General features: G+C 42.3%; 1 protein-coding gene and 1 pseudogene across 1 annotated transcript in view; both read right to left on the minus strand.

The window, feature by feature from the left end:
* Positions 1 to 17,697, minus strand: part of VPS53 (VPS53, GARP complex subunit) — a 135,342-nt gene that overhangs the window by 80,801 nt on the left and 36,844 nt on the right. The window lies entirely within an intron of this gene.
* LOC100966721 lies at positions 15,197 to 15,634 on the minus strand (annotated as a pseudogene).

The following is a 17,697-nucleotide window of genomic DNA, read 5'->3' on the forward strand; positions in this document are numbered from 1 at the left end:
CTGGCTATTTTTTGGTTGTAGTTGTCATTGTTGTTTGGCAGGCCCGGGCTGGGTTTGAACCCACCAGCCCTGGTGTATGTGGCTGGCGCCCTAGCCACCGAGCTACAGGCCCTGAGCTGGTACATGCTTTCTTGCCCTTTCGCCTTCTGCTTTGGGATGACGTAGCAAGAAGGGCTTGCCAGATGTGGGCCCCCCGACCTTGGACTTCTCAGCCACCAGAAGAACTGTAAGAAATAAGTCTCTTTTCTTTATAAATTACTCAGTCTGTGCCTTCTGTTTCAGTAACACAAAACTATAGCTATTGCTGTAACAAATACCTCAAAATGCGGTTTTAGAACAAGTTTGGGTAATGGGTAATGGGTAGAGGCTGGAAAAGTTTTGAAGTGAATACTGGAAAAAGCCTCTATGACTGCGAATGGGACACGAAGCATAAGGCTCAGTAGAAAAGAAGACGCAGGGAAAGTCTGGAACTTCTTAGAGATTACTTAGTGGTTGTGACAGGAATGTTGGTAGAAATACACAGTAAGGGCAATTCTGATGAGGTCTCTGACAGAACGAGGAACAGGGTATTGGAAACTAGAGGAAAGGCCACTCTTATTATAAAGTGGCAAAGAACTTGGCTGACTGGTGTCTCTGCCCTAGGGCTTTATAGAAGGCGGAATTTACGAGTGGTAAACTAGGCTATCTGGTGGAAGACCCTGCTAAGCAAAATTCCGAAGGAGCTGCACAGTTACTTTTAACTGCAGATAGAAAGATGTGAGGGGAGAGAAATTATTTAAAGAAGGAATTTATAATTAAAAGGAAAGCAAGAATGGAAAGGTTTGGAAAATCTGCAGCCTGGCCATGTAAGGAGTGAAAGGCATGTTTAGGAGAGCGATCCAAGGGTGGGGCCTCGCAACCATTTGCTGAAGAGATTAGTAGGGAGAGAAGGGAGCCAGGTGCTGGTCTTTGAAAAAAAAAAATGTGGGAGGACGATCCCAAAGGCCTTTTGGAGATCCTGGAGCTGCCCTTCATATGTCAGGGGCAGAGCAGGGTCTTGAGGGTAAGGATTCCAGGGAGGTGGCCCCAGGACCTCAGCATTTGCTGCCCAGGCCTGCCGGTGACCCTGCTCCCCACATTCTGGGGCAGCGCTCCTTGGCTGACCTAACCATGGTTCCAGTGGGCTTGGGTGTGGCTTGGGCTGCTGCTCCAGAGGCACAAGTGCCAAGCCTTGGTGGCCTTCACATTGTGCTAACTCTGCACATGTACAGAATGCAAAATCTGTAGGGCCATGGCAACCGCCACTTAGATTTCAAAAGATGTCATGGACAGCCTGGGAGCCCTGGCAGAGACTTGTTGCAGGGCCAGAATCAGTGTAGAGAGCCCCATACTAGGGAAATGCCTAAGGAAGTCATGGGGATGGGCCATCTCAGCGTGCATGTCCAGCACAGGAAAGCTGCAGGCATGAACCTCCAACCAGGAGAGTTACTGTGAGAACTGAGCCCAGCAGAACCATAGGGGCAGGGCTGCCTGAGACCTTGGGGGCCCAACCCCTGCTCCTGTGCACCCAGGATGCAGGATATGGAGTCAAAGATCATCCTCCAGCTTTAAGAAGTAATGTTTTCCCTGCTGAGTTTTGGATTTACTTGAGGCCTGTTACTTCTTTTTTTCTTGCCTATTTGCCCCTTGTAGAATGGGAATGTCTATCCTACACCTGTTCTACCATTGTATTTTGGAAATAAATAGTCAGTCCTCCATACCCACAGATTTAACCAACCATGGACTGAAAATAATTGAAAAAGAAAATAAAAAAAATACAAATCTTAAAATGCAGTCTAATAAGCATTTACATTGAATTAGGCATAAAAAAGGAATCTAGAAATTATTTAAAGTATATAAGAGGGTATAGAATGTACACAGGTTTTATACAAATTCTATACCATTTTGTAGCGGGGACTTGAACATTAGCCGATTTTGGTGTTTGAGAGGGGTCCTGGAACCAATGCGCCGCAGATACCAAGGGAGAACCATAACTTGTTTAATTACACAGGCTCACAGCTGGAGGGGGATTTGTCTCAGGATGAATCACACCTTGAGGCTTACCAATTTCTGATTTAGAGGAGACTTTGGACTTTTCAGGTGATGCTGAAACAAGTTAAGACCTTGGGACTATGAATTAGGGCACCAGGGACAGAATGCTACGGTTTGAATAGATTCCCCCCAAGTTCATGAATGGAAAAGTTAATGCCCAATACAACAGTATTGACACTGAGACTTATAAGAAGTGCCTGGGTCACGAGGGCAGAGCCTCATTCATGGCAACATGGCAGGAGGTGCCTTTCAACCTTCTACCAGAAGATGACATAGCAAGAAGGCCCTTGCTGGCTCACGCCTGGAATCCTGGCACTCTGAGAGGCCGAGGCGGATAGCTTGAGCTCACAAGTTCGACTCCAGCCTGAGCAAAAGTGAGACCCCATCTCTACTAAAAATAGAAAAACTGAGGCAAGAGGATCACTTGAGCCCAAGTTGGAGGTTGCTGTGAGCTATGATGCCACTGCACTCTACCGAGGGCAACAGCTTGAGACTGTCTCCAAAAAAATAAAAGGCCCTTGCCACATACAAGTCTCTTGACCTTGGAATTCCCAGCCTCCAGAACTATAAGAAATAGATTTCTTTATAAATTACTCAGTCTGTGGTATTCTGTTGTAGCAACACAGAATGGACTAAGATGACCTATTTGACATCAAGTGGAGACATCACGTTGGACATACAAGTCTGGAGCTTGGAGTAGAGTTGAAAGCCAGGGACTTAAATTTAGAAGTCATCACTTTAGACATGATATTTATGCCTGTTAAGACAGGAAAAAGTCCACTAGGAAGAAAGAATTGGCAGAGAAGAGAAGGCGGCTCACGGCTAAGCCCTTAGGCACTCCAATATTCAGAAGTCGGAAGAAAAGGAAGGAGCAAAGAAACAGAAAATTTAACCGTGACATGAGAGAAAATTGGAACTGTGGTGTCACAGAAGTGACAAACAAAAGTGTCTGAAGGACAAGAAAGAGAGAGAGACTGATTATGCCTTATGTTGTGGAAAATGCATGTGAGATTAAGACAGAAAACTGCTATTGATTCTGACAACAGGGAACGGCCTTGCTGACACCCTTGACAGGAGCAGTTTCAGTGAAGTCAGGGGAATGGCAGTGGACAGTGATGACATGATGAGGTGGAGGCAGTGACACAGAGCAGGGGCTGGCAAATGATGCCTGTGGGCTGTACCAGTCTGCCACCTGTTTTTTTGTAAATAACATTTTTTTGGAACACAGCCAAAGCCATTTGTTTAAGTATTGTCTGTGGTGACTTTCGCCATACAATGGCAGAGATGAATAGCTGCAACAGAGACCATATGGTCTGTAAAGACTAACATTATTTACTATCTGGTCCTTCAAACCAAGCTTGCTGACCTTGGCATAGATTATTTTTTTCAAGAAGTTTTTGTTATTAAAAAACAATAATGGGGCAATAGATGGAATAAAGGGAGGACTCTTTAGAGATGAGAAATGCACACATCTGTTGCGAGAATGATTCAGCAGAAGGAGAGAAACTGATGCGGAAGGTAACAGAACAATTACAGAACTTTTTTATAATGCTCTTGAATTGGTTAGCGTATAAATACTTAACTTTAACGGGGTTTAAGTATCCTTTAGAGTTCGGACCAAGAGTATGAAAGGCATTTTTATATCTCTTGTAGCTAAAGCAATCATTTATTTTGGTTTACCCGGGACAGGCCTAGTTCATGACCAGTATAATTATTAATAGCTCTCTCCCACTCACAAAAGTTAAGTTTGGTGATAAATGATATGGTCACCTCACCTATGACATCAAACCAAATCTGGAGCACAGACGAAACTTGGCGAATATTTACCCATTGATTAAAAGTACCATGGGCCACCTACAAGAGTGGCAGTGCTGATACTACTGCTCAGACATCCACTATCTCCTCTAACTTTAGGCACAATTATAAACAGTGGTTCAAATCAACCAAAAAAGAGCAAGCAATTGCATTAGAACCTGGGCACAAGATATGAAAAGAATTTTTTCTTTTGAGGACAGATGAATGGCCAACAAACACAAGAAAACCACTCACTGTCTCTAATTATCAGAGAAATGCAAATCAAAACCACTTTGAGGTATCACCTAACCCCAGTGAGAGTAGCCCACATCACAAGGTCCCAAAGCAATAGGTGGTTGTGCAGAGAAGGGAACACTCATGCACTGTTGGTGGGACTGCAAATTAGTGCAGCCTTTAAGGAAAGAAGTAAGGAGAATCCTCAAAGTAGACCTTCCATTTGATCCTGTAATCCCCTTACTAGGTAGGTACCCAAAAGAAAAAAAGTCATTTTACCATAAGGACCTTTGCACTCAAATGTTTATAACAGCATGATTCACAATCGCAAAGATGTGGAAACAACCCAAGTACATCTCAACCCATGAACGGATTAATAAACTGTGGTATATGTATACTGTGGAATACTATTCAGCCATAAAAAGATGGGAATTTGGGGCCAGGCACAGTGGCTCATGCCTGTAATCCCAGCACTCTGGGAGGCTAAGGCAGGTGGATCTCTTGAGTTCAGGAGTTCCAGACCAGCCTGAGCAAGAGAGAGATCCCATCTCTACTAAAAATAGAGAAACTATTCAGGCCTTGTGGCAGGCACCTGCAGTCCCAGCTCCTCAGGAGGCTGAGGCAGAGGACTGCCTGAACCTAGGAGTCTGAGGTTGCTATGAGCTATGATGTCACAGCACTCTACCAAGGGTGACAAAGTGAGACTCTGTTTCAAAAAAAGAGAGAGAGATGGAGATTTTGTATATATTTTGTAACAACCTGGAAAGATTTGGAGAACATTCTCCTAAATAAAATACCATAAGAATGAGAAAACGAGCCTCACACGTGCTCAATACCCAACTGAAGCTAGATTAACAACTATGTGCTGACTTGAGAGAAAAATTCAATTAAATTCAAGAAAGGGGGAGGAGGAGAGAGGGTTCGGCAAATTCCCACCCAAAAGGAACAATGCATGTATATACAGCATGCTTCCTGGGTGAAGGAAACAACTACAATTCCGACTTCACCTTACAAACGCAAACAATATAACCTAATCATGTGTCTCTTCCTATTAATCTGAAATTTTAAAAAAATTTCCTTTAAAAAAATAAACCGTAGTGGGTGGCACCTGTGACTCGGTGAGTAGGGTGCCAGCCCCATATACCGGAGGGTGGCAGGTTCGAACCCGGCCCCAGCCAAACTGCAACAAAATAATAGCCAGGTGTTGTGGCGGGTGCCTGTAGTCCCAGCTACTCGGGAGGCTGAGGCAAGAGAATCACCTAAGCCCAAGAGCTGGAGGTTGCTGTGAGCTGTGATGCCACAGCATTCTACCCAGGGCAACAAAGTGAGACTCTGTCTCTAAAAAAAAAGAAAAGAAACAGTAGTTCAAAGTCATAGCTTCACGTTTTCTATAAATATTACCTATTTAGCTAATATGTAGTCTAATATACAAGATGCTACATGGGGTCAATACATTCTAAACCCACAGGAGCCTTCTAAAAAATGTTGGGTCATGGTATAAAAGATACTACAGAGGCCTCCACAACAACTGACCACTAGAAAGGACTGGTTTTTCTGAGCAAGCTTGCTTAAAATTCTGTGACACTGCAGGTCATGTCGTGTTATGGTGATGTGCTAATGGGATTAACCACTGTCTTCTAGCCAAACACCCTAAAACATATGATATTCAGCCAAGAAAGGGAAAACAGGTCAAATTACATACTTAGATATGAAGTCTGAAGAAGTGTCTATGACCCTTTCTCTGAGAAAGGTTTCCTATCCCTATTTCTATCTTATTCTTTTTTTTTTTGGAGACCGAGTCTTACTACCATGTTTCCCTGAAAATAAGAGCTATCCAAAAAATAAGCCCTAGCAGGATTTCTATGCATTTGTTAAATATAAGCCCTACCCCGATAATAAGACCTAGTATGAGCAGATACACTGCATAGCCATGCCCTCATTTCGGCGCTGAGCAGTAAGGAAGACTGGAATACCTTTCATCTGCCACAGCTCCTTTCTCCCAGCCGTTCACACTGGCATGGGTGCGCATGTGGTAACTGTGGTCACAGGCATCCTATTGCGCATGTGTGAAGGGCTAGGGGAAAGGAGTTCACGCATCACTAGCGCCAGCCCCACCAACAAGGTTGGCTCCCCCTGTCAGGTTCCAGAACAAGATGACTTAAATGTATTTGACTAAATGTAGATTGTTGTATTATACTTAATAAAAATAAGACATCCCCTGAAAATAAGCCCTAGTGTGTCTTCTTGAGAAAAAATAAATGTAAGACAGTGTCTTATTTTTGGGGAAACATGGTATGTCACCCTGTGTCACCCATGGTAGAGTGCCATGGCGTCACAGCTCACAACAAACCTTAAACTCTTGGGCTGAAGCGATTCTCTTGCCTCAGCCTCCCAAGCAGCTGGGACTATAGGCTCCTGCCACAACTTCTGGCTACTTTTTTGTTGTTGTTGTTGTTGTTCTTGTTTAGCAGGCCTAGGCTGGGTTGGAACCCGCCTGCCTCAATGTATGTGGCTGGTGCCCTAAGCATGGAGCTATGGTCGCCGAGCCTCTCTTATTCTTAATCTGGCATCCTACCAGAACTATATCTGTTGAAGGTACTATTCTTTTTATTCCAGCAAACAAATAAGTCTTACACAATCTTACATTTCAGTCTTCAAGAAAGATAAACTGCCTGCCAGATTTTTTTTTCCTGGCTGGAATACTTTAGCTTGTTATAATAATGTACTAAAGTTGAGGAAATTTAATATAAATCATTTTCCAGCTCAAAAAGGTTCCTCTGAAGAATTCACATTATTAAGCAAGTCCATTCTCAACACACACACCTAACCTCTGATAATCAATTATACAGAAAGAAGAGTGTTTTGTAGTTGGAAGAATCATAAGACCTACGAAAGGTTAAAATTCTATTATTTAAATGTACTAAAATAGTTTTATTACCCAGCTACCCACAGATTGTGCTGAAAGATAGATTCTGGCACTGTCCCTAGACACTCTTTAAAATAAAATGTGGCGGCTCGGCGCCTATGGCTCAACCGGCTAAGGCGCCAGCCACGTACGCCTAAGGTGGCGGGTTCGAATCCCCAGCCCGGACCCGCCAAACAACAATGACGGCTGCAACCAAAAAATAGCCGGGCGTTGTGGCGGGCGCCTGTGGTCCCAGCTACTTGGGAGGCGGAGGCAGGAGACTCGCTTGAGCCCAGGAGTTGGAGGTTGCTGTGAGCTGTAATGCCACGGCACTCTACCCAGGGGGACAGCTTGAGGCTCTGTCTCAAAAAAAAAAAAATAAAATAAAATAAAATAAAATAAAATAAAATAAAATGTGGCTACTTTTCTACCCCAAGCTGTATGGATTAAAAACAGAACCAATCACCCCCAAATGTCTGCTTTCAACCTACGCTTACTGGAATTTCTGAACTGAGCCCTGGAGACTGGCTACAGCCTGTGTTTGAGGGTGTTACTATGAAGAGGTTTGTGTGGTTGCCTCTTTAATAACTCAAGTTCTGTGATCGGGAGATGCAATGCAACCCACTGAGCTAGGTTAGAAGACCCAGCAAAGCCAATTACAGTACTGTGTATTTCTGTGCATTGTTAACTGGTATAGTTACTCTGAATATTCCCTGCCTTCTGAAGCATACTCTGAATAGGCTCTCAAAGCCACACTAGGTCAAGTGTGCAGAAGATAAGCAGTATGGAACCCGGCACAGACTCTGCTGCTTTCTTCTTTCCCGACTTTCTTTTTTACAGAACTGTTGTTGGTCACCTGTGTAGACAGAAGCTGTGATCCGGTGGAAGTGCCTTAAGAAAGAAACACCTCCCTGGCTCTCAGATGCATCTAATTTTGCAGTTTGCTCTATTAAAGAATAGATAGGCAGCCTTTCTGAGATTTTATTTTTTATTTATTTATTTATTTATTTATTTATTTTTTTGAGACAGAGCCTCAAGCATTCCCCTGGGTAAAGTGCCGTGGCATCATAGCTCACAGCAACCTCCAACTCCTGGGCTCAAATGATTCTCCTGCCTCCACCTCCCAAGTAGCTGGGACTACAGGTGCCCACCACAACACCGGCTATTTTTTGGTTGCGGCTGTCATTGTTGTTTGGCAGGCCTGGGCTGGATTTGAACCTGCCAGCTCAGGTGTATGTGGCTGGCACCTTACTTGCTTGAGCCACAGGCACTGAGCCCTTTCTGAGATTTTAAACTGAGCTCCTTTTTGTTGCCACTGCAGGAAGAAGGAAAGGTTATTCATTTTCAGAAGAACTGATATGGCTTTAGACTGTTCTTCAAAAAAATAAAAATAAATAAAGACTACTATTCAAGGCTCCTGGGAAGAAAATTGACTTTTCCCACTATTCTGCTCTGATTTCTCTTTTCCAACTTTATATCTACTTGCTGGTTCCCTTTCTTTTCTAGCCTGTGGAAAAGCAACACATTGTATTAGTCAAAAGCAAGGGTTTCTGAGTTATCTTACTGGGATTCTTAACTTGGCCTTCCCACTTACTGTGTGATCTCCACCACACCTCTTAACCTCCAGGAGGTACAGCTTCACAATTTCTAGGATAGACTGTTTTGTTGGGAAGGAATATGGGGTTCAGAATTGTTTACCGCGTACTCTTCCCACCTCATGTAAATCTTCCTCTCACTGGGATCTTAGAGAGTCTGCTGTCCCAGGAGCAGACCAGGCCTGAACTGGGCTAACTGGAGTTTTCCTATGATTTTTTTCAGAACTAGAATTGAGAAAGAAAGTTCATCTTTCTTAAGGTAGGTTCCCCCATAAGGGGAGAAGGCTGGTCTGCATGTAGAGATGATGAACCCAGTGCACAGACAGATCCAGACATGGAAAGATACTGGGCATTACTATAGTCCTTGACGTCAGCACTTCTGACAAGCCCTACTAAGGTGCGACACTTCCTGCGGTTAGACTCACTCAACTTCTTCAAAGATACAACAGAATTCTTGAATTCTTCCAAGTAATCTTCCTTTTTGCCTAAGCCAATTTGAATTGAGATTTCTGGCTTCTGCAACCAAGAGAGTCCTGACTTTGTGTATGAAGCTCCCAGCTCATATAAGGGGCTCACGAAACAGCAACTATTGTCAGATCTCCCAGATGGATTGCTGAGACTATCCCTCCAAGCAGCAAAGGTTGCTGACTCATCTTGGCTTTGAAAACAAGCTGGTTAAGTTCAGCATCTGTAGGGGTATTCAGAAGAATGGCCCGTGGATTGAGGGGACAGTATCTTTGGACCATGATGAAAATGAGACATTGTCCAGGAAAAGTTTAAGTCTTTTTTTCATTCCTTCCATTAAAAGTGAGGACCTACTATAAACATTATTCTAGACACTGAGAGAAAAAGATCACCCGATAGGGGACATGTCTTTAAAACATTTGTAAAGAGTATTACATAAAAAATATAAATAACTAAGATAAAAATACAAATTAGCAAGGGACTCCTCAAAAGGGCAGAATCCTTGATCTGTGGTACCATGCTTGGCGCCTGTAGCTCAAGCGGCTAATGTGCCAGCCACATACACCAGAATTGGTGGGTTTAAATCCAGCTGGGGCCCGCCAGGGCAACAATGACAACTACAACCAAAAAATAGCTGGGTTTTATGGGCACCTGTAGTCCCAGCTACTCGGGAGGCTGAGGCAAGAGAATTGCCTAAGCCCAGGAGTTGGAGGTTGCTGTGAGCTGTGTGATGCTACAGCACTCTACCAAGGGCGACAAAGTGAGACTCTTATCTTTATTAAAAAAAAAAAAGAAGAAGAAGAAGAAGTGGCAATAGCAACAATGTAACCCAAGCCCCAAAAAGGTGTTAAATAGTAGCAGAGGTCAGAGGCACCTTCACGGCCTGGACGGCTGCATGCTTCAGCCTCATGCTTCCCTGTGTCCTAGAACTCACCAGGTACCTCCAGGTCTGACGGCACTCATTAAATGAAAATTGTTGGTGTTTACACTAATTCCTCCACGGTCCATTCAGAAAGCTTGAGCATAAAATGGTTTTATTTAAAGAGAGATTTCTTTCCAAGTTTGTGAACCAAAAGACTGTAAAGAGCAAAGGCTGTAATTCTCACCTCATTTGTTAAAATGCTCTGTTCCGTGTGAGTTACTTTTATTTATGATTTCTTCAAACTATATCCACTGAAAATGTGAAGCAAAGGGCTCATTTTTATTGTTTTCTGGAGACAAGCAAGAAGTTAAAATCACAGGATGAGGCTAGGACCCAAATTCAACAGGGTCCAAACAAGACTAAACATTTAAGATATAAGTTCTGCTTATATCTGTTATCACCCGTAACTTAAAACACGTTAGCCCTGACATAGCTGGGAGTGAATGCACTCTCGCCCTGCTTCCTCTGATGAAAGGTGACCCTTGAGGATGCGTGCATTTAAAGCAACAACTCCAAATGGCAAAGCAGAAAGAAATGTTTAACCAAAAGTCTCACCTGCTTTTGCGGAATAAAAGACACAGAAATACAATACTTTAGGAAATAGGGCATATTTAAAGGAATGACTTGTCCAAGTTTACCAAGGACTACTTCCCACCAAAAGCTAAGCCTACTAGTTGCCAAGTTAGAGGTTACTTACTTCGTTCTCAGTCCCCAGGTCCTACTATTACTTCTAATTTCAGTCACTTTGTAACTCTTCTCTATATTAAAGGTCTTCATTTAGGAGAAAACATCCTTCTGTGGTGACATGTGGATATTTCCTCAGCTGATTTTTGAGACACCTTCTGTACCAGATGCTCCTTAGGCTATGAATCTTCCAGAGGCTTCCTCCAAATGGTTTTCTCTTTTCTGATTCCACTTCTTCTCTTCAGGATCTCCTTGGTTTCTGCATTCTCAGTGTCACAGCTATGTAATGAGCACACAGTTCCCTTTCCATCCCTGAGTTCTTCTCTTAGTCCAAGCTCTTCTCCCTGTGAGAGGGACCTGGCTGGTTCATGAGCCCCTGGTCACTGCCACTGTTTAGATTCCTTTGTGAACCAATTAACTTTTCAGGCTCCACAATGAAAAAAAGTGGCTCCCAAATCTGCTTTTAAATATCTATCATTGTTTAAAAAGAGAATTTGATGCGTGGCAAGTGGGGAATCAGAAAATTTGGATCTGTAGTTAACTCACGGAGTGTGATTCGGGGCAGGTCACAGAAGTGACCTGAGCCCGATTCTTCATCTATAAGATGGGGAGAATAGCATCTACACGGCCTAAGACACATTTTTGTGAGGATCAAATAATGTATACAACAATATTTTATAGAATGTGAGGTAAACATATGTATATTGTAATAAAACAAAAGTATTATAGATTTTAAAAAATGACTCAAAATGTTCTGCAAAGGCAACTCAAAATGTATCTTTGCCTACTGTAACTCAATCAAGACAGATTAGTCTTACAACAGTACATTCTTGATTTTACAGATCTGGAAAACTCCAGGGCTAACCAGTGGTACTAGAACCTGCCCATAAGATGCTAATTCAGTCATCAGAAATCTCTGCAGGTCAGAATCTCTAAATATTCAATGGAAAAATAGTGTATATATTTGACATCTTAGAAGCAGCGCTGGGCCTAGTATAGGATGATGGTACTATCACAGGAGTCAGAAACAGTAGGCTAACTGTCCCTGCTGTTCCCATGTGACTGGAAACAAGAAAAGCTCAAACGTGACGAGGTGACAAAGGTTAATAATTAGGTCTGAGATGGAGTAAAAACCCCTCGATTCCTAAAGACAGTATTTGGATTATCAAATTTATTTGTCTGTAAGGACAGTAAGTATATCTCTAGAAGAAAGGTTCCCCTTCTAATTGGTGGCCATTGTCTAGGTATCACATATAACACCTACAGATGAACACAGTATCTATTCAGAGAGCCCACAATACAACATGGAAACGGAAATCCTCCCACGTGATCCAGTACCCTATGGCGGATGACAAGTGTCTTGTGTACTTCAGAGCTTTAATCTAGACAACGAGAAAACATCAAACCAAAATAGTAATCTCCGTCCAGAGATGACCTCGCAGTCCAAATTAGAGCGAAGGAAATTTTACAGCTACATTATAGGTTCCTGAAAACAGAGATTTCTAAATGGAAATCTTTTTTTTTTTTTTTTGTCGAGACAGAGTCCCACCCTGTGCCCCTGAGCAGAATGCAGCAGCTTGGTAGTTCACTGCAACCTCCGACTCCTGGCTTGTGGGCATCCCGCTGCCTCAGCCTCCGGAAGCTGCTGGGATTACAGGCACTCGCCGCAGCACCAGGCTGGGTTTTTCCATTTTTTTCACGAGTCGGGGTCTCACTTTTGCTCAGGCGAGTCTTGAACTCCTGAGCTCCAGCGATTCTCCCTCCTCAGCCTCCCACAGTGCTGGGATTACAGGCGTGAGCCACCGCGCCCGGCACTAAATGGAAATCTTGACAGAACAACCACAATACTGAATCTGTGCTGTTCTAAATACTGTGTTTCCATGGATGAAAGAAGGCAGAGGGAAAAAGGAGGTCAAGTTCTTATAGGAAGAGAGTTTCAAATTCCCATCCATTGTTCCAACATATGTGAATGACTTTTTGCGTCAAAGACCTGAAACCCTGAAAGCTTTGCCTGCTGAGCAGTGATACCTCAACTTTTCTAATGCACAAGCACAAACGGAGGATGGAATATTCCTTACAAAATCTCTAACTCCGAGCGATCAAAAGCCAGAATGGCCTGGCTACTAGCCAGAGGAGTTATAGTAGTGATGAATGGCATTTTCCTTTAAGATGTAGAGGGTTTAGTTTAAACTTGTGATTGCCTCTAACATGGAAAGAAGCAGCTGGCAAAAGTTACGCCTGACTTTCTTTCTTGGCTCCTGCAGAGTGCCAGTTTATATGGAGATGGCTCAGAAGAATAATAAACTTCAGTGTGCCTTCTTTGCATATTACTTTCCTAACACCATTTGCAATAATCATGTTGCAGGCAAGTGGGACTTATGTTTCTAAGGTCAGGAAGGAAACAGTTCAACTGCTTAAAATTAGGGCAGTTTTACTTTCTGGGGGAAGAGCACCTCTATTATTAGGCACTGACTACAAAAGCTTAAGACTAACTAATACGAAACACATAGTTTATACGGACTAAATCAGCAGTGCTCAACCTGTGGGTTGCCACCCCTTTGTAACAAGGAAAATATATCACGGCATTAGGAAGGTTGAGAGCTACTGGACTAAAAGAAGACAAAATAGAAATTATGCTTGTAGGGCCAGGGGCAGTGGCTCACACCTATAATCCTAGAATTCTGGGAGGCCAAGGCGGGTGATCCCTTGAGCTTAGGAGTTGGAGACCAGCCTGAGCAAAAGCCAGACCCTGTCTCTAAAAATAGCCAGGTGTTGTGCTGGGTGCCTGTAGTCCCAGCTACTTAGGAGGCTGAGGCAAGAGAATTGCTTAAGTCCAAGAGTTTGAGATTGCTCTGAGCTATGATGCCATGACACTCTACCCAAGGCATCAAAGTGAGACTCTGTCTCAAAAAAAAAAAAAAAAGAAAAAGAAAGAAAGAAAGTATGCTTGTGTTAATACATTCTGTGTCAACAGAAAAATCCACTGAAGTTTAGGACAATATGGAAAAATGTTTCTAAAGAGATTAAATATTAATGTGATTAAAAATTACCATATTAGGTTCAGCTCCTGTAGCTCAGTGGTTAGGGCACCAGCCACATACACTGGGTTGAACCCAGCCTGGCCCTGCTAAACAATGACCGCTGCAACAAAAAAACAGCCAGGTGTTGGGTGGGTGCCTATAGTCCTAGCTACTTAGAAGATTGAGGCAAGAGAATTGCTTAAGCCTAAGACTTAAATGTTGCTGTGAGCTGCGATGCCACAGTACTCTAGGAGGGCAACATAGTGAGACTTTGCCTCAGAAAAAAAAAAAAATTACCATATTACTCAGCAATTCCACTCCTAGATACATACTAAATGGAACTAAAAGCAAGGACTCAAACAGATATTTGTATACCGATGTTCACAGCAGCACTGTTCACAACAGCTAAAAAGTGGAAACAACCCAAGTGTCCGTGAACAGGTGAATGGATAAATATAATGCAGTCTCTCCATACAATGGAATAGAATTCAGCCAAAAAAGAAATGAAGTTCTGACATATGCTACAATATGGATAAAACTTGAAGACAGTACAAATAAAATATGCCAAATAGAAAAAGTCAAATATTATAATATTTCATCATATAAAGCACCCAGACTAGGCAAATTCATAGAGATAGAAAGTAAACTAGAAGTCACTGGGTGGGGGGCAGGGAAAGTAGGAAAGAAAAATTAATGCTTAACAGTTACAGAGCTTCTGTTTGGGGTGATAAAGTAGTGATAGTTGTACAACATCATGAATGTAATTAATGCCACTAATTGTACACTTAAAAATGGTTAAAATTATAAATTTACTGTTATGTGTATGTTACATAATTAAGAAATAATATATCAAAAGCCATTGACTAGCATTCTTTAAACAGATGAATTATATATGAAATATATCTCAATAAAGCTGTTAAAATACACCAATATTAAAAAAGCAATAAAGTTCTAGCACCCTGGGAGGCTGAGACAGGTAGATTGCTCTAGCTCAGGAGTTTGAGACCAGCCTGAGCAAGAGTGAGACCTCATATCTCTCTACTAAAAATAGAAAAACTAGGCAGGCATGGTAGCAGGCTTCTGTAATCCCAGCTACTCAGGAGGATCACTTGAGACCAAAAGTTTAAAGTTGCTGTGAGCTATGACATGACAGTACTCAACCCTAGGGCGACCGAGTGAAACTATCTTAAAAAAAAAAGTCATATTTACTAAATGAAATTTAGTATTAATAACATATTTAAAAAGACCATCAAACACAACAAACTACATGCCCCATCCCACCTCCAACAACAACAACAACAACCACCCCACACAAGTATATTCTTTTTTTTTTAGAGACAGAGTCTTACTATGTTGCCCTCAGTAGAGTACTGTGGAGTCGCAGAGTTTCATTATGTCACCCTCAGTAGAGTGCTGAGGCATCACAGCTCACAGCAACCTCAAACTCTTTTTTTTTTTTTCCAGGAAGAGCAGAGGCAGCTGCCTTTATTGGAGATCTCGGGCCAGCTGACTTCAATCAAAGGCCACACACTTGATCTTGAAGTCACCATCAGCTGCCATGTAGTTGATGGCCTCCAGGTTGAAGCGGTTAGGGAACTTGAATGTGTAGCCATCTGGCAGCCTGACAGTCAGGTCTGCCTGGTCAAAGCTGATGCACACCTCCACAACACTTCCAGGCTGGAAGGGAAAGGCAGCCTCCCGCTGCTCAGCCCCCCAGGCCCCGCCATCCTTGCTATTGCACACGATAGTATTGGCATCCCCGCTGGCATCGAAGTGGGGGTTGAAATGCAGGCACAGGTTGCTGCTGTGTTTGCCCAAGTTCAGCACAAAGCTCTTGGCGTCAGGGGCCACCTCGCCCTGTACTCTGAGGCACTCCTCAGGGTTGAGATTCAGGTTGCTGGCGACCAGACCACAAGCCATGATTGAAGCAGGAGGATGTTCGGGGACCGGTACACCACCCCAGCAACCTCAAACTCTTGGGCTTAAGCAATTTTCTTGCCTCAGCCTTCCAAGACTACAGGTACCTGCCACAACACTTGGCTATTTTTTGGTTGTAGCTGTCATTGTTGTTTGGCAGGCCCAGGCTGGATTCAAACCCGCCAGCTCTGGTGTATGTGGCTGGCACCCTAGCTGCTGAGCTACAGGCGCCGAGCCACAAGTATATACTCTTAACCCTTTGTTCTTAGGTAAAATAAAACCTGCATTCAAAGATTATTTTTAAAATAACAATAAAAATACATCTTAACACTTAGGAGATGTAGCCAAAGTATTATTAAATGCTCATATTCTTATATAACAAAGAAGTACCAGGAACTCAAAGAAGACAGAGATGGAAGAAGGAATAAAGATAAAGGTATAAAGTAATGAACTGAAACAGGAGAAGAGTAGAACTGATAAATAAATCTAAGTGCAAGTCCTTTGAAAAGATCTAAAAAATTCTGGCTAGTTTAATCTATCAGGAAAGAAGAAGAAAGACAAAATAAAGAATAAAAAATGAATATAAACAGATTTAGAAAGGATGAATAAACTTAAACATCTGAGTGAAATTACATTCAAAAATTCATACTTTAAAATCAGCTCAAGAAGTAGGAGGTGTAAATTTAACCACAGAAATAATGGAAAAGGCTGCCAAGGAAGAAATCCCCAAAAAGGCACTAGACCTTGATAATTTTATAGGTAAACTGTTTCAAAACCATCAGGATGTCATCTTTATACTATACAAATGGTCTCAGTGCATAGCAAAATTGGAAAGCTTCCTGGTTTTTTTATAAAGCTAACATAAACCTGATACAAAACATAACAAAGACATCACCAAAAAGAAGAAAATTCCAAACTAATTTCATTTTTGAACATGAATGAAAACTCCAGACAAAAAAACCTGGAATTTAACAATGTATCAAAGGGACAATACACAATGACCCATATTAATATTTTTAATTAATTTAAAAATATATATTAATAATATTTTAAAATAAATATTAATAACAATTATTTAACTTTTTTAATATTAAAAAAAAGGTCTGGGCACAGTGGCTTTGCCTGTGATCCCAGCACTTTAGGAGGCTGTGGAGGGAGGAAGCCAGGAATTTGAGACCAACCTGGGCAAGACAGCAAGACTGTCCAAAAAAAGAACATTACCAGGCATGGTGGCAAATGCCTATAGTCCTAGTTGATTCTGGAGATTGAGGAAGAAAAATCACTTGAATTCTAGAGTTCAAGGCTGCAGTGAGCTATGATTGAGTCACTGCACTCCAGCCAAGGCAAGAGCAAGACTCTGTCTCTTTAAGAAACAACAACAATAACAACAACAAAAAGAAAACCCTAAGATAATCAACAGAATATAAAAGCCATATGATCTTATCATAGAAGATGAACAAGCACATGGTAAAATTCAACATCTCTTCTCTAGCAAGAAAGCTTAATGACCAAGGTAATGGGTTTAATATTCAAAGAATATGAAAATAAGATAATGTTACACTTACTGTCAGCTCTAGGAGAAAAGGGTCTTTGCTTTGTTCATTGCATTACTCCTAATGCCTAGAACAGTGCCTAGCATACAGAAAGCCCTCACTATGTCCTGCGTGAACACACAAATATACTAACTAAAGTTACTGTCATTAAAATCAAGGACAAATTGTTTGCCATCCCACTCTTATTTAACGCTAAAATATTATTCAGGAAAAGCATTTCTAAAACATCGTGACCTCAGGATCTCTTTATACTGTTAGTATAGCTGAAAGGGTTTAGGCCGGGCACAGTGGCTCACACCTGTAATCCCAGCACTTTGGGAGGTTGAGATGGGCAGACTGCTTGAGCTCAGGGGTTTAAGACCAGCCTGAGCAAGAGCGAGACCCCTGTCTGTAAAACTAACTGGGTGTTGTGGTGGGTGCCTATAGTCCCAGCTCCTTAGGAGGGTGAGGCAAGAGAATCGCTTCAGCCCAAGAATTTGAGGTTGCTGTGAGCTATGACACCACAGCACCCTACTGAGGGCTACATAGTGAGACTCTG

The sequence above is a fragment of the Otolemur garnettii genome, unplaced genomic scaffold (genome assembly GCF_000181295.1).
Source record: "Otolemur garnettii isolate 467f Iridium unplaced genomic scaffold, OtoGar3 scaffold00166, whole genome shotgun sequence".
Taxonomy (NCBI): domain Eukaryota; kingdom Metazoa; phylum Chordata; class Mammalia; order Primates; family Galagidae; genus Otolemur; species Otolemur garnettii.